This window comes from Rhea pennata, chromosome 5, assembly GCF_028389875.1.
Source record: "Rhea pennata isolate bPtePen1 chromosome 5, bPtePen1.pri, whole genome shotgun sequence".
In the NCBI taxonomy this organism is placed as follows: Eukaryota; Metazoa; Chordata; class Aves; order Rheiformes; family Rheidae; genus Rhea; species Rhea pennata.
The window spans coordinates 19222501-19244647 of record NC_084667.1 but is presented as its reverse complement, the minus strand read 5'-3'; the positions used below and the strand labels follow the sequence as shown (position 1 = coordinate 19244647).

At 36.2% G+C, this 22147-nt stretch overlaps 1 protein-coding gene across 5 annotated transcripts in view; it reads right to left on the bottom strand.

Annotated features, from left to right (window-relative positions):
- FUT8 (fucosyltransferase 8) overlaps positions 1 to 22147 on the bottom strand; it is a 122312-nt gene that overhangs the window by 95020 nt on the left and 5145 nt on the right. Inside the window, exon 1 of one of the 5 annotated variants that reach the window (XM_062577380.1) lies at positions 6760 to 6793. The exons of the other annotated variants lie outside the window; for them this stretch is intronic. The gene's annotated coding sequence lies outside the window, so the exon portion shown is untranslated. Of the gene's footprint in view, positions 1 to 6759; positions 6794 to 22147 lie in introns of those variants that run through there. 5 annotated transcript variants of the gene reach the window in all.

Here is a 22147-nt window from a genome sequence, read left to right as displayed (position 1 = left end):
CTGTGAAAAAAAGCACCAAGTTATAAGATCAGTCACTGTTACAGTTACAGGACAGTCAGCAATCTTCTCACATCCTTCAGACAAAGAAGATTACATTCATGGACCTTCATGCCAAATATGACTGTCACATAATACTACTGACAACAAAATCTAAGTAATTTGACAGTAGGGCAAAAGGGAATGAATACCTGCTGGAAGCTTTCAATCCCAGACTAGCAGTCACCAGACAATCAGTTGGATATTGGAAATCTAAAGTAAATAGCTATCATCACATATAAAAGGCCAGTAAAAGCATAACTTCCTGCACAGCACCGCAACTACAGCATGCGAGAAAAAAGAACATTTTAAGACCAGGAAATTTCTACAATATGTTAGATCAAGGAAAGAGACCTGCCAGTTCTGCTTTCCCAAGCCAATCTTAAGCATGAAAGAAAAAGATTTAATCATTTCCAGGAAAAAGAATGTCAATAATATTAATATGGTTGGGCAGGAAAATCCAAAAAGAAGAGTCTTTTAAAACAGTACTTTCTGAAAACCAAATGACAGTTTGCCAAGAAAGGCCTGTATTCAGTGGCAGAATTGTAATGCCAATATTCATGCTGAAGCATGCTACCTTTAGCCTGTCATACCCACAATATGGACAATATCGCACAATATCCAAAGATGAAAAAGGATTACTACTGCGTAAAAAGGTGCACCACAGCTCTTGAATACACATCTGATTGACTGAAAAGTAACTGGTAATGCCTTAAGACTGGGCTGGATCTCACAGTCTTAAGTATTCTTGTTACTGTTACAAAATGTATTTTACACAATCTTTCGAGACAAAGGGTAAAAAATGTTGCCACAAAAATGTTGAATCTGGTAAGAGCAAGGCTATGTTGATAAATGTTGGCAGAGGGGAGCGTGGTACTGAGAACCGAACTGGGATTGCTCTGCAATATTCTGTAACATGCTGGCTCCCCGAGAAATAAAATGAAGTCCTAGTTCTATATTCCAAGCAAATGTCAATTCCTCTTCCTTTTTTCCAGCACTGACATTCTACTGAAAAGTCCTATTGCAATGTTTCTAATGTATCGTGCCTCTAGTCTCTGCTTGCCGGCCATTTTCTTTTTACCGTAAGAGAAGCTCAGAAAATAACTCCTAAGTTATTTCTTCCTTTCCTATTCAAGATCAGTCTTTCAGGCATCTTCTCCCTCAACCAAAGGTCACTGACGGAAAGCACAGATTTATTACATTCACCACATTAAATAAGGGGGGATAGGGGGAGTACCATTACACTTTTCCTATGAGGATCTCTTGGAATTAGAGATTTCAGGAGTGGTCTGCCAGCACTCTCAGGAGAACTGTACACTACTTATCACAGCTACAGAAAGGCTGCTGAGTAAACTGTTGAGTACCTGAGGGTACAAATGTAGAAATACTGCAGTGATTGCTAAAATTTTAGAGGCAGGAATGGCTACGGCTGCTGTATGACTCTGAGGACAATGAAGGCATATAAAGGCACCTGCTCTGTGCTGTTCTGAATCAGCATAAGAAGGAAACCAAGAAACGCCTTCTGTACTGTTCAGACTGCTACACTACCTTCCAAATCTGGCTTAAAAATCTGTCAGTTTGGTCAGCTAGTTATTATTTGCCTTACAAAGAGTATTTTAGATTTCTAGTGCATTTTATTTCTTTAGACTTGGTTTCAACATATTTATGTTTGCAATTAATTGATTCATTAATACATAAACAGAAATTCTAACTTGTTGACAGAACACAATAGCTTATAAACAATTCCATGGGTTTTTTATGGTCAACGAGGTTTTTAAGATGCTTTGCTAATTCTCTTGTTTCCTTATTACATACTCAGAGTGACAACTGAGAGAAGTTGCAGGAGAGGAGGTACATCAGGTCTCTACAAGAATGTAATAACAATAAATACATGCTACCTCCCTGACCCTCTTTCACCCACTCTTTCTTCAGACCTTGTGTTGGTATTAAAAGTCTACTTGCTTTCTCTAAGAGTCTATATCCTCTAGTATACCCCCTTTAGTGAATTTGTTTTCACAGATGTTACTGTGGTATCTTCTTCTCAGTCTTGAGAAAAATCCTCCGTCATTCACAAGGTAATAATGTTCCTGATGTATTCCAAATAGGGATAGCATGAAACTGCATCACAAAGAGAAAGGCATGGACAGCAATCTCAGCATTTTAGTTTTTCCTTTTTCACCTCCTGGTGGAAGTCACTTCACCATTCAACTTTTCATCTCTTTCTCGGCTTTCTTCTATGCAGCTACAGTACACACAGAGGTACTCCTGCAATTACTCTCCACATGGGCTTGCATTTTTTTTCTGCAGAATGGAAAGACAATGGGCAATGGACACAAATCGGAAGATGAGAAATGCCAGCTTAATAAAGAAAAAAAAAGAAATAAAGTTTTGCAATGAGGATGTCAAACTCTGGAATAGGTTGCTGACAGAGATCATGGAATCTCCATTCCTGGAGATGGACAAAAGCAGACCGGACACTTTAGTAGGTACTTGCAAAGAGTGTAGCAAGAAAAAAATTATCCTCCTCTTTGGAAAATCTCTTTATACACAATGTACTATTAATACTGTCTCCAATAATCTGACATCCTGCGGATAGATCACTGAAATTCAGTGATTATGGAAACTCTTTCCTAGATTTTGCATTGAATTGTCCACAGTATGGCATATCTTTTACTGAAGCCATCCATGTGACTTAAAACACATTAAATGAGAGAGAATAAAAGACTTTGATAAATTGTTCAACTAGTTGGTTACCAAAGAAGTCTGGCTTCTGCTCCCTGCAACATCCTTTCATCAGACTTAAAGTACAAATATTTAAATCTTCTCTAGAATAACACCTCAATAAAATAGACTTCTTAAATCTCTAAAATGAGATACACTTTCCCAGACTTTGATTCTTATGGCTCTTTTCTAAACTCCTTATTTCCTTACATTATTTCTGAAGACTAGACATCAGATCTAGACATAATATGCCTACCACAGACTATTAATAATGTATAGTACAGTAATATTACTTCCCTTAAATCCCTCCTACTGTTGTTTTATTCCAAAATACTGCCTCTAACTTGTGTGATCTACAGTTTTCGCCTCTAGACTTGAGATCACGTATTTGGCCATACCTTCAGATAAGTTAAATTTACTAAACAACTTAGCAGTCATCAATCTCTTCCCAACGTTAAGCTGCTACACCATTAGAACTGCGACGTTTAACAGATTTACAAGTAATATATTCCACTCAAGAATTAGCAAAGACAATGACCAAGAAAGCCCCCTATACAGCCTTAATGGAATCTTACCTATAGTTTGACAGGTCTGCATTTACTGACACTTTTTTGATTCATTAACCATTTTTAATATAGTTAACATGAGTTACAATGAATACCTCTAGGAAAGACCAATCTGATTAAAACATAGCATCACTGAGATCAATTTCAATTGAATCACCCTGTAATTAACTATGTCCTGATCTTTGTTGGTCAAACAATATCAGGGGCAGGTTTAGCTCAGCTGGTTAGAGCAGGGTGCTGCTAATGCCCAGCTCATGGGTTCAATTCCCGTATGGGCTACGTTGAGGGTTGGACTAGATGACCTCCAGAGGTCCCTTCCAACCTTACCGTTCTATGATTCTATATATTGGTAAGGCATCTTTCTCATTCCCTTTAGACTTAGGTTATTTCAATATTTGTTTGCTGTTTAAAAAAACAACAGATCAAAAAAAAAAGGAAAAAGGCTGAAGCTCAAAAGAAATTATATGAGTTTTCCAAGTTAACAGGTTCTACCAATCTATAAAGCATTTATTAGATACATTTAACATAACTCATATATTATACATACAATAAAAAGTACTATGTACTTTTTATGAGTATAGCATAACTACATCATTAAAAAAAACACAGCTATGGAATATTTCTTATTTTCTTGTGAAAAAAAACTTTATCCAAGAAAGTGTTTTCAAATGCAAGATCTTTTGGGGGGGGGGGAAGCACTTATTTGATCTTTTCATTCTAATAAAATGCAAAACTGATTTTTGTGGAGATAATAGATTAGATCAAATGTGAAATACGACATGAAAATAAAGGCAGTTTTGAGTAAAAAGACCTTAAATAATTAACTCTTTATGGATCAAAAAGAACCTAGGCACATATATCATTACTATCTGTATGCATCGTCTACAGCTATGGTCTTGCACACACACTGCTGCTTCACTTTGCAATAGCCTAAACCTCAGCAATTACTTACAGCCTCTGTTAAAAGAGAAATAAAAGACAAGATAACAGCAATAAAGGTTACAATAGCAAATATCTGCATATGTGAGAAGTGACAAACAAAAAACATCAAATACATACACAGATTAAATACAATTTTTTTCCCAGACAGACTCTGATAGCAGAAAACAGTTCTGAATGCAATTTTGCATTTTTGTTATGCAATATAAAAGTAAGCACAAATACAATACAATCCATAGGTGTTGGAATCAAGTAACAACAGAAACAGTTATTGAAAGGTATCCACACTGCTTATTAATTATTTTCCTCAACCTACCAGCAGTACCTAGACCTTACCTATATATTAATCTCAAATCAGCTTTCATCCACCGCCTAGCTTCCCTCAGTAGCTGCACATAAAACTACTGGTTAAATCATTACTCCAGGAATTGCAGTCTATACACCTTCACAAATCATCTTAATTATCCTCCCACACAAATTGAACAGAAAAGACGAAAAAGAAGTTTCCTGTAGTTCTCAGAAACAATATTCTTTCCCTGATAAAGCAAATACTGTATCTCTAAGAGATACCAATGCTGCAGTTCACAGATAAATCAAGGTGATGTGATAACAGTGTAAATGAACCATAGAAGTTAAATATACACAATCATATGTGCATGTATTCACGCTTACACTTAAACCAGATAAAGTTCTATTCAGCACCAGCTGGTCACTTCTATCAGCAGCAAGAATTGGGAGGAACTTTTAGGTAGGATTACCCAATTCTAGGCTCATGCTATCATAGAAGTATCACGGCCTACTCAAAAGTCAAATTGGCTATTCCTGCTTAGTAACTTTAAGCAGCCTTTCTACAAACTGCTACACAGATCTACTAACTTGCTGCCTCTGATCTGAGCTGATTCAATTCATTAAGCCAGCAGAAAAACTATCCACCCTTTTTGCCGGGTTTGTGAGATGAAGCAGTTCCCAAAGATATTCAGCAGGAGTCAGAGCAGAGCTGGAGACAGGGAAATGGAACCAATCTCTTTCAACAACAGCAAGCTCTTACACTGGCAAACCTAGTTTCACAAAACCTAACTGATGCTGGGAAAGCTACCTCCTTAATTTTTGTTCTCTCCTGCCCAGGTGGTCTTCAGAACCATCATCATGTCATTGTTTTAAATCCCTCATTTTTTCCTACCATTCATTAAATTCTTAAGCTAACAAACTACTTTAAGAGTGATGATTGCATAAATATATCATAATAATTCAGAGCACTCTGTTACAAGTACTTTAGATCTCTTCAGCTTAATTCACAACCATTACCAAAGTTGGAGGCATAGTAAGAGCATCTCATCTGCAATAAATTCACTTTGAGCTGTTTGTCTAATATTAATTGAAGAGTTCAAAAAAACTCTCATAACTTTCTCATCCTTACCATAACTAACAATGTTAATGATTCTGATAAAAACAGCCTTTCCTAAACAAAAAAGAATAATGCTACAACATGCTTGGATGCCAGGTTCATATCTGAATTCATGTTTCAGTGAAGTTTCTTTCATGCTGTAAACAACTTTTAAAAAAGGAAAGAATTACTATTCTTCTAAGATTTACCTTTAATTATTCATTCATTTATTTAAATGGATATTAACACAGGAAGTTCCGCCTGAATATGTGGAACAATTTCTTTACTGTGACAGTCACAGAGCACTAGAACAGGTTGCCCAGTGAGGCTGTGGAGTCTCCTTCTCTGGAGATATTCAAAACCTGCCTGGATGCAACCCTGTCTAACATGCTCTAGGTGACCCTGCTACAGCAGAGAGGTTGGACTAGATGATCTCCAGAGGTCCCTTCCAACCTTACGGATTCTGATTCTGTGATATTACGGTCCCTGCACAGACCTTTAAAAGCTTAAGAACCTTTAATATCAAGTTTTTAATGCTTTTCATCATTTGAGAAAATCTAGCACTGGATTTAGGCTGTAGCAGCGCATGTAATAGTTTCCAGCCATAATGGCCTAGTTACTTACAATTTTCACAGAGAAAGACCTCACAGAGTAAGGCCTACGCCCAAGGTTTGTGCATGACAAATACATGCAATATCTGCAACTCAGATACAGATAAAAGGCGCTGAGAATATTGCCACAGAATAAGGAAAAGAGCCTTCTACACGAGGCAGATGATACATATATCTATTAAGGATTTTCTCTTTTTAGAGTGAAGAGAGAAATGGATGCAAGGAGAAAAGGAAGGTGAAGTGGGCATCAGATTGACCCAATTAAACCAACAAACTGATACAAAAAAAAGACATCCTTAAATTGGATTAACAAAACATCTAGTAAAAGACTCAAAGGCTCTATTGCGAAGTTTGCTTTTTCCAGCTGACACGCATTTGTCATCAGAAGAACAGTTCTCAGTTACCCTTTAGGTAGCATAGTTCTTCATCTAGTTTATTTACAGCTATCTAGCTATTGTCCTTGGGGAAGCAACATCACAGAGGAAGAGAACTACTTGCATACCAGCAATAGTTATTGTTCAAATTAATACTTCTAGTCACTCTTCTTCCTCACTTTCATTTTGAACCCTCGTAAATCCTCTGGAAGTAGAAGACAAAAGAAAGATCAGTTAGCTTTTATCCTTTTTTATTTTATCCATTATTTTCATCCTTTATCTATTATATGCAACATTCAAATGATGCATACACACATTCTTATTAAAAATATTGCTCAGAATTTTATATGATTTATGATTAGACAACTGACTTGTAGCAAAAATTTTATGAAAACAAAAATAAACACATGTGAACTAACTGCTTGTATGCCGAGGTATAGTAACCGCCTGTTTCTTTGCCCAAAAAGAAAAAGGTAAGTCAGTCCTCCATGTGGCTAGGAAAATAAACTCAAGAAGTGAAAGAGAAAAAAACAGTTGATTAATCCTTGGGATTCAGTTGATTAATCTTTGGGATAGACATAGCCAGGCTTTAGGAAAAAACCACTAAGGAAAATTACAAGACCAAGATCTTAATACTTGGTCCCAGACGCCAGAAATAGAAAACTACTCAAACTGAAATAGATACCAAACAGAAAAGAACAGGTCATACCTTTAGATCAGATGTAAGCAAATTACCTTGGTCTGTGCTACTTGTTTATTTATGTTTGCACATAAGTATACTTCAAAACAAAATCTTACTTTCAGGGTATCAAGGCATGGAAATGTTGTATGATGCTCCCCAGTGGTCTCACTACTTCAGAACAATTATATACTACTGAACTATGTGCTGATTGTTGGCCATCTAATAGGATGCAAACAGCCTTCAAAATAGCAGTAAGTAGGATGCTGAAAAAGTCAGTTTGTCAACCTGACTTCAAGAAAGGGAACAAAACTGGAAGCCGGTGAAAAGAAAATAGGAAACCAATTAAAGTTACAGTACTACCAGAAACAGGCGTGAAGAGAAAAAGACAACAAATGCTTCCGATAGTTGCCTTTCATTGCAATTAGAATTCTGGCAAACTAGTATTGTTTTTGAAATTAATGTTATTAAGTAATTTCATATTTCCAAGAGAGGTTTAGCAGCTGTATTGCCAAATGAGCAAATTCAGCTGGCAACTAAAAATGTCACAGGTAGCAACAGAGCAATAAGGACTCAAAGAGAGGACAAGACTGTATTCTGTACATTTTTATCCATATGATAAATTATTTAAAATAATCAGCAACTACAAGTCCAGAGCCCATGAACTTCTACAGAGGGAATGCCTGGGGGGAAAGAGAGAGATGGCCTGGTTTCATTTCCCCTTGAAATGCATAGATGGGGGTATCAGCTAAGCTGTCACACTGAAAAGAAAACAGCTTTTACCGCAATAAAGAATCTCAGAAACGCACACAAAAAAATACAACACCTGCGTATAAGCAGTAACATCAGCTTTCTAGTTTTCCAGTAAAACCAAACTAGTTCTTTAATTGCACCCCTCATCAAATTAATTACACCACTCATTTCACAAAAATAAAGAGGTGAAACTATCAGCTAAAGGCCAGTCCACACACCTAGCAAAACTGAGTACGGAGCCCTCCTGTTCCAAGAGCCAGCCCCGCAGTGTACCCATTAGAGCACAAGCTAAAATAACGGTTACTTTTAATTTTATATGAGTCACTGTGCTGTATTTTCTTAAACCTCCATAATATCATAACCCTAATAAGATAAAAATAGTACACTATGTGAAAAATACAAGGAGACAAGATTTTGACAGACTGGCTCATAGTAAACAAAGTAGAAATAGTAGCATTTCATGTAATGAAAAAAATTATTACAAAAAGTATATGTTGATTTACCTGTAAAGAAATAGAATTACAAGTAGTGCCAAAAGGTCAGAGTCCCACTGGCCCAGACAATTTACCATGCCTACCAAAAGCTAACCAAAATTTCCAACTGAGGTATACTAAAATAGAGAAAAACACAGAGAACAATGAAAAGAAAGCATGTATATTTGGGGATTTTGTTTTCACACTGACATGCAAACCAGACTGAAGTAGCTACTTAACAGCTGTTGACAGAATTGAGGAGAAAAAAAAAAAAAAAGAAGTTCCAATGATTTTTATATCTTTATGCAAATTTTTCTACAGAGTAACTCAAAACATTAGAAAGCAGAGTAATCCACAAAAAACAAATGCCTTACTAAAGTCAAGGTGCAGAAGACCAGCAAATTTTCTTGTTTCCATAAATGCTTTGTGTAAAATCACAACAACTACTGTAAAATGATTATCTGTTCATTATCTTTCTAGGAAACTCAGGAGAGAGTCAACCTATTCAGTCATTTAAATTTTAATAACTACAAAAGCAAATAAAAAAAAGATTTTCCAGCTTAATATTGCTAATGCATCCATGGTAACTGAGGTTTTGTATATAACATTAAAATTACAACTACTTTAAAAGTCCCTGCATTTGTTTTTCAGTCACGTCAGCAAGATTTATAAATATTACTAGATTAATCAGACATTGGTGCCTTCTAGATAAGTCTGCCCCTTTTGCCTTTTACAGAGATATTTTCGGAGATAACTGTCATTGCCTGACATAATGAATAAGGAAACTTCAGTTACACTCCTGATTCTAACACTGAATTGCTGGATGAACATGGACTAGTCACTACCTCTAATTTTTATAAGAAATTAATATATGTATATAAATGTACTTTCATAAAAGAGTCCAACATAACCTGGACTGTTTAATCTAGTCCCTTGCATTACAAGAACCCACTCAAGAAAAGTCCAAAACATTTCATTAGTATTTTTCATGAAATTTAAATGAATTTGAAAAACATACAAAACTTGAATATACAACAGCAAGAGAACAGAATGGCAAAGATACCAACTTCATCACAGGCCTCTGAAACTACAGAGCATGTGTTAGACAAAAATACTAACGTGTCCTCTGGAATACAGGAGAGAGAAAACAAAAAGCAAACACCTACTGCCCCATCTGACCAGAGCAAACAGATTTAACTTTAAACACGAACACCAGACCTATATGGTAGGCCAGGACAAATTTCCCAATAACACAGGACAAACCAGAATTACTCACAATCCCAGTCAATGGCAAATTGCCTCTGCTTCACAAGAAGATGGAAGAAACACCAGAACATAAATTATGCATCAAGGAAGGGAAAAAGATATATAAATATTCCCTCCTGTTCTCTGCATGCTATCAATATAAGATCTGAAGAACAGGATTTGTAAAATTAAAAACATTATGACAAATAGTCAAATCTTTCCTCAACTCTTTTATCCCCTCTAAGAGATCCCAGTTAATTCAGTACCAAGAAATCTCATACACTGATCTTTAATTTCCACCCCCAGGATATACCTTACCATCTTTTATATGAATGCACCAATGATCATCTTGAAACACTTCAGGTTGCTTTCTCTCCATTTCTGATTTTGTACAGCTATTTCAAGACCTCACCCTATGCTTTTTAAACAAGATTTGTTACTAAATTGTATTTATTGGAGTCCTTATATGGGAGCTCTTACTTTAGTTCTCTCTCCCATATACTCCCTAACTCTTAACAAGAGTATGCTTATTCCTTCCCAAATTTTATTTTGTCAAATTCTCTTTTATTCTTCTTTAAAAAGGCAAGTTCAACTTCAGTGTGAACACACTAATAGTTCTTTTCTCTCTAAATGTCTCAATCTATTTTCTGTGCAAACATGATCAGAGCTATACACCCTGTCCTAAATGCAAATTAACCAGTTCTTTACTGGTTGGTCCTAACAATCTTTTCTAAAAGCTAGAAACTATCTTGCATGTCTTAGAATCCTGTTACTCGCACACAGGCACAGTCGTCTGAGACGGAAGCAGATCAGATTTGGGTCACGCAACCAGCACCTCACTTTGATTAGCAGTCTAGTTATATCAGATGTTCTTGTTAACACTCAAGTATGTGACTTTGCCATTTTTTATTATAAAATTTAAACCATTTTTCTATTACTTCAGAACACAAAACGTCTTCTACTACTAAATAAAATAACCCTGTCTTGGCAATTTCAGAAGCACGCAGACTGTTTTTGCTCCAAGGTCACTAATTTGCTCATTTCTGTGCTGGCGCTATCGTTTCAAGCAGCTGGCACAGAAGTGACTAAAACTATGTTAGGAAAATTACTAAAAGGAAAGAATCAGTTTATTCCAGCAAGGGAAACATGGAAAGAAAGTGATTCAGGTGAAGAGAGGAGAGAGGCAGGTAACCTAAAATAAATAAATAAATAAAAATAATAATAAAAAACCCCACTTATTTCAGTCTAAGATTCCTTACTGCTAAGAGCTAAAGAAAAACTGGAATATAGCTGATCTATATGATATAAGCATCAAATACAAATCATCTAACCTCTACCGCACAGAGAAAAAAGGCTTTCAAGAATTAGCCGTCATCCAATAAACTGCACAGTAGTAGAGAAGTAGCAGAGAAGGTTCCCGTTCAAACAAGCTGACCTGACTACTGCAGCTGTGAGAAGGACATAAAATTCTTCAGTAAAGAATTCTTCTACTTCAATCAACCAAGAGGCAGATTTGGAGGCATTTTATCTCCTGTCAGAGTCCTCAAAAATGACTCTAAAAGACAGGGCTCACATCTGTTTCTCCTTATCAAACAGTACTTTGCCACTTTGATGTTGTCCTAAGAGTATGCCATTCTCAATGGCACAAATAGCAATTAGGTGTCAAATTCAATATCATGAAGTGCTTATCCTTTCTGGAGGATAAAACAGTTGCTATAATGTATAATATTACTTCATGATATTGAAAACTACACACAGAATGGTTTCTTAAAGCATAAATCAAAAACAGTTTACAAGAACAGGTCAGAACAGGGCAATTCAAAGATTTCTTTTATGGACATTCTAGTGGCCAATCTAAGAAATAAGTCATTGAATAACATCCCAAACATAAAAACATTTTTAACCTATTCGTTTCCTAAGAGGGAGGTCAACCAGAATGTAATAAACCGATGGAGTGTTTTTCCTCCTGGTCAGACACTGCTGCTCCCTTAAGTTCTTTCATGTTCTCTTTCTTTAAAACACACTGGCCCAATCAATTGCCTCATTTTCCTCTTTATTTTAAAAAAGGCATGTCCCTAGCTGCTGACCCATCACAATATTCCTAGAAGATAGATTTCTATTGTTCGGTGCTCCCACCCCTACCTTTTTTACTTTACAAAGTTTCACCTATGCTATAAGGAGATTATATCAGCATATTACAAACTTGCATTTGTCACATTTGGGGGGAATCTGGGAAAACACACCAAGCACTGGACCTCATTTAGCTGCTCTCAAATCCAAGAAAACGTATGCTGTGCTTCATTTCCCCTGAGTCCCGTTTCTCCTCAGCCATGAGAAGTGCCATCTGTGCTTTCCAGCCTTGCAAGCTGGAGTCTGTTGCCATTCATATCACCAGTGAGCAAATTAAAGACAAAGATTGTCCTCTTTGCTGTACAAGGAATTTAAGTGGATGAGAGTTTTGAGGGACTGTGGGACATGTGATTTGTTTCATTTTGATTCTTTTGTTCTGTTTTTTTCAAGACAGCTAATGGAATCATCTAAAACACAAGATTTAGTATTAATGATTAGCAGAATAGGATTTTCAGGAAGCAAATCACAGATGCAACTGAGTTAAACTCTAGCTGGTAACTGGGCTGACTATTGGTTTGGAGAAAGTGAACCTAGAAGTTTACATCTACATCAATATCTAATGCCTGAAACTTTCCCAGGCAGTGAAATGTAAATCATCTTGTTAGAACAGGCCCTGAAATACTTTTGGTCAAGGCCAACTGCACCCTCCCAAATAACTCCTGGGAACAGTATGAAGGTCATCACAAAGCAGGGAAAATTTGCACATGATGGTGTGCATGCAGCTACCTGTTCTGAAGGCCAAGAGTTTAACAGAATGGACAAGGGTCATATCACGCCAGCTGGCCTCAGCACCAGAGAATGCTCCTAGGCACTACTCACTTTATTAGTGTTGTTGTAGACAAAAAGGTTTTGAAAATAAAACAGCTTAATAAAACAAAAAGTAAATGCATGTCAGTCTGGTAGAGTACACAAAACTAAGAAAAGAGAGTGCAAAGGGGGAAAGTAATAACCCTCTTCAGAAACTTAATCCCTCTCCCTCTCCACCTCCCCCACATCTCCCCCAACTGAACTCCAAAAATTTAGAGGCAATGAAACTATACAGAAAGCGCACTCTTTCTGGACACAAGCAACTGAAAGAAAAGACTGGAAAAAAAGGCTATCAGAAAAGTCAAATTAAGAAAGTTGTTAAATAAGAATACATACAACATGAAGAAGAAAAAGGTTGAAAGCTGGCAAAACCTGTTCTCTTGAAATAACCTGTGTTTAAATTTGAGGAAGGAGGTTATTTGTATAATACAGCCTCATGATTATTTGTTGCACTACTTATAGCAAAAAAGGAAGTGTGATCCAGCAAAGGAATACAATGTTGGACAGCCCCAGGAAGAAAAAAGCTAAGACATAAATCAGCAAGCTTCACAGACGAAGAAGGCCAGTCCAAGTTACTGAATAACATCCAAATATAGCACCATGCATGTCACTGAGAAACAACAGTTACAATGAAAACACACACAAAAAGGAACTTGACTGTAATCCAAAGTATTTCCACTCTGTTTCAACTTTTTATTTGTATAGAAATTTTAGTGGTCCTTGCTATTAACTAAGGGATTATTTTAAACTGGGGGATTTAATTTAGCCTTGTTAATTTCAGATACAAAAGGAGATTCATTTTTAAAAAATAAAGATACCCACATCTTACTACCCAATACCACTACAAATGACAAAGCATAGATTACTCAGTAAGCCAGAAAAACTTATATTAAAAGGAAAGCGAACACACAAAACAAGTATCAACATCAACATAATTACTAAGAATCTTTATGAATGTATTCAAACAATTCATATAGCATCAGGTTCTAAAAAACAAAGTAGCTTCATGTTTTGTGCCTGAGACCTTGTTGTAATATTCCATGTACCTTCCTCAGTCTCATTTTTTTCCTCCTTCTTAAAAAGTAAATACTTCTAATCTGCCCATAGTGAGCACACAGTTTGATATTACTGTTGAGTTACACTAGGAATGAGTATGTAATTTCATCTTTCATTTGAAGTTTTTCAAACAAAAACCAAATAAAAAATCCTAATATTTTCTTCCAAAATCTACCAAACAGCTTCAGTGACTCTGTTTTTATTAATGTCTCTTTACTGTGATTTGAGAAATCAGTTAACAAGACTGTGGTCAACTTCAGCGCTGGTATTCAGATGCCTATTAGCAGCTGTGCAGATTTCAAAGGTGGTACCAGTTTCACAGTGCTGCCGTTGCTGCTTCGCGGCAAGCTACGAGCAGCTGCACACAGCTCTCGGCATCCAGGGAAGCGAGAGAAAAGGAAGACGTGCTTCTTCCCTTGCGGCTAGGCAGAGCTGCAGCTTCACGTTTCTCGGGCACATGCCAGTCAAAGGTGGATGGATCCTCAAACAAGGGTCAAGAAGAGCACACAGCAGAGATTCCAGCAATCAAGAAGGAAGCGACTGGGGATTTTCAGTAAGACACTGCCCACAGAAAAATTCTGGAAGATCTTGTCAAAATCTGTTTGTTAGGTGCCTGATAGTGGCTGATAATGAAGGAAGATGAAAGTCTGTTCTGGAAGTAGTTAAGCATGAATAACCTTAGCTTGAACATTACACATACCATGCCCTTAGCCTGAATATTACCAAAAAAAATTACGCAGTTTATAAGCTTCAGTACACCAGAGGCTACTGAGACTGTCTTTGAGGCTGGTCCTCAACACTATGCACCACGTTTTTAAGAGTCTGTGTGTCAGGGAGAAAAAAAAAAGCACTAATACTAAGGTATATTTTACTATAGAGGTTTCAGGTCTTTAAAGTTGCTCATTTTTGCAAAATATTTTTGCGAACATGCCTTTACCTTGAGAGTGCATCACCAGAATAGCGTGATATTAAAAACAGACTATTGCTAAATGTATGTGGGAAGGTTCCTTCTGGTGTGGTTTGTTATTGTTCCTATTCTCCACTTTTACTATCAGTTGGGCAATCTTGGGTTCCATTCCCATTCTTCTGATGTCTAATTTACGATGGAAAATTTAGAAAATTATATGTATGTATTCCCTACTTAGTGATGAGAAACAAATACCATTATTAAAGTTATATGCTGAGTTTAATCCATCTAAATTAAATCTTTTTATCTCTCTCACTTTGCAATATATGAAAGAAAGTAAATTGGCTTACTGCAATGAACTTACTATGGGTTAAGGAATCTACAATTGAGAGTTCTTCATTCATCTTTAAAATATGTATATATTGTTAGTACATCAGGTTTTTCTATACTATCCAACAACCGTGGTACAAGCTGACTCGTGTGACCAGTATTACATTAGAGGATAATTTAGTTTTCACACAGCAAAAGACTTCCTGAACTACACCAGTCCTCTCCATTTTCCTCCATAAAACAACTTTACTTAGTCATTTATCACTCTTCTATACAGCAGTCAAGAGGTGCTGACAGACATCATATGAAGAAGACAAGGTGATACTCAAACACCAAGGAATACAGACTCATGAAATTGGGTTACCCTGAACACAGGAGAAGAACATTAGAAAAGGTGCTACGTGGACGAACACAGGGAAGTATGAAAGAAAAAGAAATGAGATAATGTAAAAAAACACTGACATGAAATCTTACGTCTAATGTAGAACTACATTATGTAGTAGTTTTCACTATCAGCATAGTTATACAGAGATACAGTTTGACAAGAGTGCTGTCCATCACTAAACTCATTACAGAGCCTACTGGATAAAGAACAAACTTGTCACTGTGCTTGATATGTCTGCATCATGAAATAGGAAGTCTAAAGCTTTTTTTTAAAAAAAAGGCTAGATTTAAAAAAAAAAAAAAAAGACAGACAAAACATTTTGTTGGGGCCCAGACTACATCCCCAATGACGACTCTACCTTCAAAGTATCTCTACTCCACAAACTACACACACTCACCAAGTAACAGTCATCAGTGCTTGCATCTTATTCTACAAGAAATATATGTAATACATGCATTTTGGCAAAGATGGGCCCATGCAACATTATAAATAACATTACAAATTACAACTACAGAAGTAAGTCTATTTTGGTTTGCCACATTTCAACATTAACTTTTCACACTGATCTATGTGCTACTAATATATCCAAAAAATTCTTTATACTGATTACCCTGAATACTATCATACTGTATTTTTTGTTGTTTTTTCCTTCTTAGGTCGTACCTAACTCTGCACACCCGGGACTGTTCACCTTCAAAATACAACAAGCCTTCACATACCACATCTGAACACAGCTGAAGAATTCTCAAATGGGAATTCACAGCTCACAGCACTTTTTCCTCTATAATCACATTTGACCAAGCGTATAAATACAAAAAATGCCATAATCTAAAGAGACCAGAGAGCTCCTGGGAGGACACAAAGTCTAGAGGCCTTTCAACACTGGAACAACAGTGTTGTTTTGAACAACACAGCAGTTGAAAATATCACCTGATCTCTTTTTCTGCTTTGTTTTTTTAATCAAGCAACAACTGAGAAAGGAACCATGCAAAAAAGCATTCCATGTAGAAACCAGGTAGTGGGACACAATCTGTTTGCATAAAGTGTCAAAGCTGTGCTTCTGATTTCAGAAAGCAATGTTAAAGTTATTATCTATTTTGATAAAATATGTCTAAGAAAGATAAAGAAATGATCACTCTACTTGTGGTTGCTTCTGCCAGGGAAGGTAAAAAAGTTTAAGCAATAGCAATACCACACATTTCTAAAAGACTTCAGGAGAAAAGCCACTAACAAAGGTTATCAAGCTAAAGATATCCTATCTTTTACAACTTTGAGAAGAATTTGAATAATGGAAATGGCACAGAAGAAAAAGTCCATAACCAGTTCTTTACTGTGCTAAAGTCAGATCAGTGGAGTCAACCAAAAATTGCCCTGGCTGAATATCTCATATTAACTACAGATCGAGGAAAATCCAGAAGTCAGATAAAGATTCTTATGCTCAAGTGCTCAAGTGTGTCATATAAAAAAAATAAAATAAACTCAAACCAAAAACTTGCAGGCACAGGTGAATTAGCCCCACTACATACACCTTTCCCAGCAGGGGACAACAGTCTTCACGAGGTCCCAGGATGCACCTCTGGATGCACTCTAAGAGGGTGTGAGCATATTGCAACATTTTACACCAGTGACATAAGAAACAAGATATTTAAATACACAGAAGACTGAAAAAAAATGTTTCAGTATTTACATTATAAACATTAAGAAAGTCCTAAGAAGGCTGTTTAGATACTGTAGGCATTTTTGAGACAGTATTCTAAATTAATGGGAAGTTACATTTCTGCCTCCTATATTGCAAGTTTCTTGTCAAAACTAACTGTAATGGATATCTCATCTGACACTTTTGGTGGGACACTAAAGCATATCTCAATCCACTATCTTAGGTTTGCAGAAGCATAAGAAATTAGGGATATAAATCTATAAAAACAAAAAGCCACCAAGATTAATAATTTATTTTCCTAAATGAACTGTAGTAAAGCAAATTCAAAATTTTATATAGATGTTTTAATCAACATGACATGACTTGGCAATATCTGAAAATCTTTAATGCACTGTACCACAGCCAATATCCTTCTTGTCTCCTAAAACACAGAACTTTGACAAATCTAATCTACTCTAAGTAGCTTTAGAGAGACATCTCCGCCTGGGAGAGTAGTACACATTATTTAACCAAAGGCAAATCTGGAATCTGCAAGGGCAAATTGCTGTACTAGGGATCCCCCAAATTAATAAACCAGTAAACTTTACATTATATAAAAGGATTAATCAAAAATCAATTTGAAAAAAAAAATAGTTCACCAGAAATGTCACATTAAATGTACATCTTTTTTGTCTGCAATTTTTTTAATCTCTTCCAATCTAATTTTAATCTCTTCCAAATACTAACTAATGTCAACCAGACAAAAAAGCTCAGATAAAAGCATATCTTAATGACAGATCAAACGCAAAAATTTGAGCTAACCATTCAGAATACCATTCAGAAGCAATAGTTTCCCGAACGACTGGGTGCAAGTTAATTTTAACAATTCCGCATAAACTCACAGGTATTCAGTTGAACTACCTTGAAAAATTATGACTTCAGATAAACTAGAGAGAAATTTGAAAAATAAAGTTCCATCACTCTCCTTACCTGAGCAAGAAGATGACATTATCCTTTGCTGAATCACTACCCACCAGTCCCCTACTTTTTACAATGGCTGTCACTGGTTCCTGAACAATTTGCTTAGGTCTAATCTACTATAAGAATTTCTTTATAGTTATAATAATCACTGATAAAAGCATAGAAAGATCAAGACATATTATTAATTGATATATCCATCCGTCACATATTATGTGACTGTATTTATCAAATTTTATTTCATCAAAACCCAACGAAAAATGCAAAAATTACTTACCAATACTCAGAATTATTCCTGTAATACATTCAGACTTTCAGCAATTACATGCCGCATGCATTTCAGACTAATAATTTTGTGTTCCCTCTGTCTTTGTAGCTCATTTACCCTTTCCCAGGTCTACTGACTTTCATCCTGCACCCAATACAAGGTAAAGCACATTATACATCCTCAGATTCTCTCTATAAATTAAAGCCATGAAAGAAAGGGGACAAAGGAAAGAAATTGATTGGTATCACATTTGATTGGTCATGGAATCGTAACTGCCTCTGCTAGGCAGAGCCAGCAGGATCTTATCTCCTCTAGGACTTCAGGAGAAAGTGGATTTGAAGGGACAGATGTATCAATCTTTCATTAAATGGTATCGGAAATTGATTCAATAGAAAGTTTAGGCTCAAAGTGTCTCTGCCTGAGAAATACCAACACACCCTGTTGCCCTTCAAGACATGGTTTCGTGACTTTAGTGCCAGTTTTCAGGACTAAAGATATATCCTATTCCTGGGTCAATTGCTTGATGCAACTGAGGGCATAACCAAGACGTTCAGAAAGTGTCCAGCACACCTGAGGACAGACTGCAGGCAAGTGATTCTGTGTTCATACAGAGACAGTTTTAGAGAGCGATCAGTGGAATACAGACACTGTTCTCTCACCCTTCTTGTTGACACAGAATCTGTGGAAGTATTACTGTCACCACCTCTGCATGAGGCCACATGCTGCACAGGAAAAACCAAACAAGCATTGGAAATCATGCTGAACTCCAGACATTTGGTATTTATGTCCAGCCCTTCAATAGGCCGGTATGCTCTGGGTTGTCTGACTGAATCCCTCATAAGAGATACCCTCACCTGTAATCAGGTGGCCCTCCACTATAAGCAGGTGGAGAGAGATAAAATAGCTTTCTCACATCCAGTCCAAAGATCCAAAGGAGAAAAAAAAAATCCCTAAGTACACAAAGCACATTCACATCTGCCGAGTTTGAAGATGAATGTTGTCACAGGGTGAAATATAAGGTGCCATATTACTCAGACCGCCATCCGTCTTTATAGTCTGATAAGGCAAACTCAACAGGCCGTACTGATATCAACTCCAGGGTGGCCTCACTGAAGTTCAGAGACAACAGAAGTTGAAGAGAGAATGTCCAGCAGTCTGACCCAAGAACCAGAGCACTAAAGGCATCTGCAGTGAAGAAAAATCTCAAGAAGAATATCTTTTAATGCCAGCCACGTCCTAAAGAGTGGGCCATCTCAGGAGACAGGTGTAGCGTGTACTGTCCTAACTACTACAATTTACCCTGAGCAATGGTCAGACTAAAAAGTAGGATCTTCTATTGTTAGAAGAGTCAAAAATTGTGAAATAGACTTATTTAATAAAACAAAAACATGAAGAAAGGCATCCAGGAGTTTGTAAATTATAAGTCTTTCCAAACCTTTTCAGAAGCTAAAAATAACCACCCATTGGAAAAGGAAGTGTAGAGACTATCTAATCATACCAAGGCATGGCACAAACAGTGCAAAGATGAGTCAATAAATAAATAAATAAAATAAAATAATGAACATATTAAAACATAAGAAAAAAGATAAAGAATATTCTTCTGTGAATTCAAACAAGAGAGAGAGCATCAGCACACTACAGATACTCAAACTTCCAAAACTTCAGTCTTAAATACACAAAAATCTAATGTATGAATATACATACTGATTATCAAACATAGAAAGTTGTTTCACAAAAATGCAAAAAGCCAAGATATCAGCTAAGTCTAGCATATCAGAAAACTGTATATATTTTTCAAGTATATTCCTCATTTCAGCATCATAATAGAGGCAGGGAGCTAAAGACAGATAAAGGCTCCAGGCAATTTTAATGAATGCTCACATTTTTTAAACAGGTCATTTGCTTCTTAGTCAACAGAAACCTCATTATGGACAAAGAACTTAAAGGAGAAATTTACTGTAATTGAATACACTGATAATTTAATGAATTCACTTAAGAAAATCTAAGTTTTATAAACCAGTAAGCAAACAGCACGTTAGATAAATACCTACTTAAATATTTATTACATACATGTACACAAACACCCCTTAAAAGAAAAAAGCTTGAAAAAATGTATTTGTACCTGTATAAATCAGATTTATCAGAAACACATAACTATAACAGTGTCTAAGTTGTAACCAGATTATGGTGAAGTTTAACATAAGTAACTTAATAAATTAAATATGGATATTGGGAGGCTGCTGGAACAGAATTATTGTAGTTATTTTATTAAAAAAAATCTTTGAAAGTGTGATGCTATGAAGAAACTATTCTAACACAAGCAAGCCATAATTAGCTTCCATAAGATACTCACAGCAATATTCCATAAGCTTCTAAAAACAGTCTTTGCCTTGTAGAATTAACAATGCCATGGTGACATTAATTTCTATTACCTGTTTCACAAAATATGCTCTCTAATACTCCAGAAAACTATAATGATACTCTTTACCACGATAACATTATGAAGCAAACATGTAACAAAACATTCTTCGAAGAAGCTTTTATATTCAGAATTAATACTGCTGTTATAAAGCAATTGCATAGTACCAACTTCACCAAATTCTAGAATGACCACTACTTAACGTGTTTCACTTTGAAAGAATTATACTGAAAATAAACTACTTAAGTTATGCTTTATTAATGTCTAATACTGAAGGAACTAAATAAAATGGTTGATTCACTAGAAACTATGCTTTGCTACAGAAGTCACCGCATGTCTCAAAAGAGACTACTGATTTGCAAACAGTGGCAAAAACTTCAGAAGAGGATCATCTGAAGACTCTCCAGTAGCATCTTATACTAGAAAAAAAAAAAAAAAAAAAAAAAAAACAAAAAAACATTCCCAGACATGTATCTTGTGATTTGAAGACTCGAAGCCAAAAGTCCTCCAGAACAGTTACTGGGCTCCTTTTATTTTAAGGTTGCTTTCCTTCATTTATTCCCTCCTCAGAAAAAGTAGCGTGGAAAGGAAGCAGGAGAGAAAACAAGAGGAAAAATAATCATTTGATGGAATTAGTATATCAATTGAGTATTTAGAAAAAAAGAATCAGAATTCATTGCAGCTGATTTAACAGATACTCAGAAAATCATCATCTTGAAATGATGCATTATGAGCTGCATTATATGAATTCACATACACACTATGACAAATGACCCAGTAACATCACCCATCTCTAAGGCTTCCAGATACATCCTTACAGAAGAGTCATTTTTCCATCTCTTTTAAGTTTCCAAAGTCTTTCCAAGATGAGCCATTCTGTGCCAGGTGTCCATCTCAAAGCTGAACTACTTCAAAGTTTTTATTTTATGTGATACATTCTTTTTTTCCCCCTTTCCAAACAAAGCTATGGGTAAATATACTATTTGGCCCAACTATAGAAGGCAACCTTTTCTTTTAAAAGTTTGATCACCTGCATGCTTTAAGGAAATTCACGGTCTTCCTGAGAAACATTAAAATGCCTATCCTGACCCATAACTCGTGCTTTTATCAAGCTCACTGTAACTTTGCTATTATTCAGTTTGTTTTCCTATGTTATAGTTGAGTTACCAACACATTCTGTCTATATAGTCTATGTTCTAGCCTAGGGCTTCTGGGAGCTAGGCAGCTGCAGCTGTAGTCTCACAGGACACTTCATATTGGAAGGAACCTCAAGATGTCTCCAGTCCAACCTCTTGTTCAGAGCAAAGTCAGCTATAAGGTCAGACCAGATTGCTGAGAGCTTTACCCAGTCAGGTCTTGAAAACTTCCAAGATGGAAATGGTACAACCAGTCTGGGCAACCTGTTCCACAGCCTGACTATCCTCATGGGCAAAAAGGTTTTCCTTGCGTC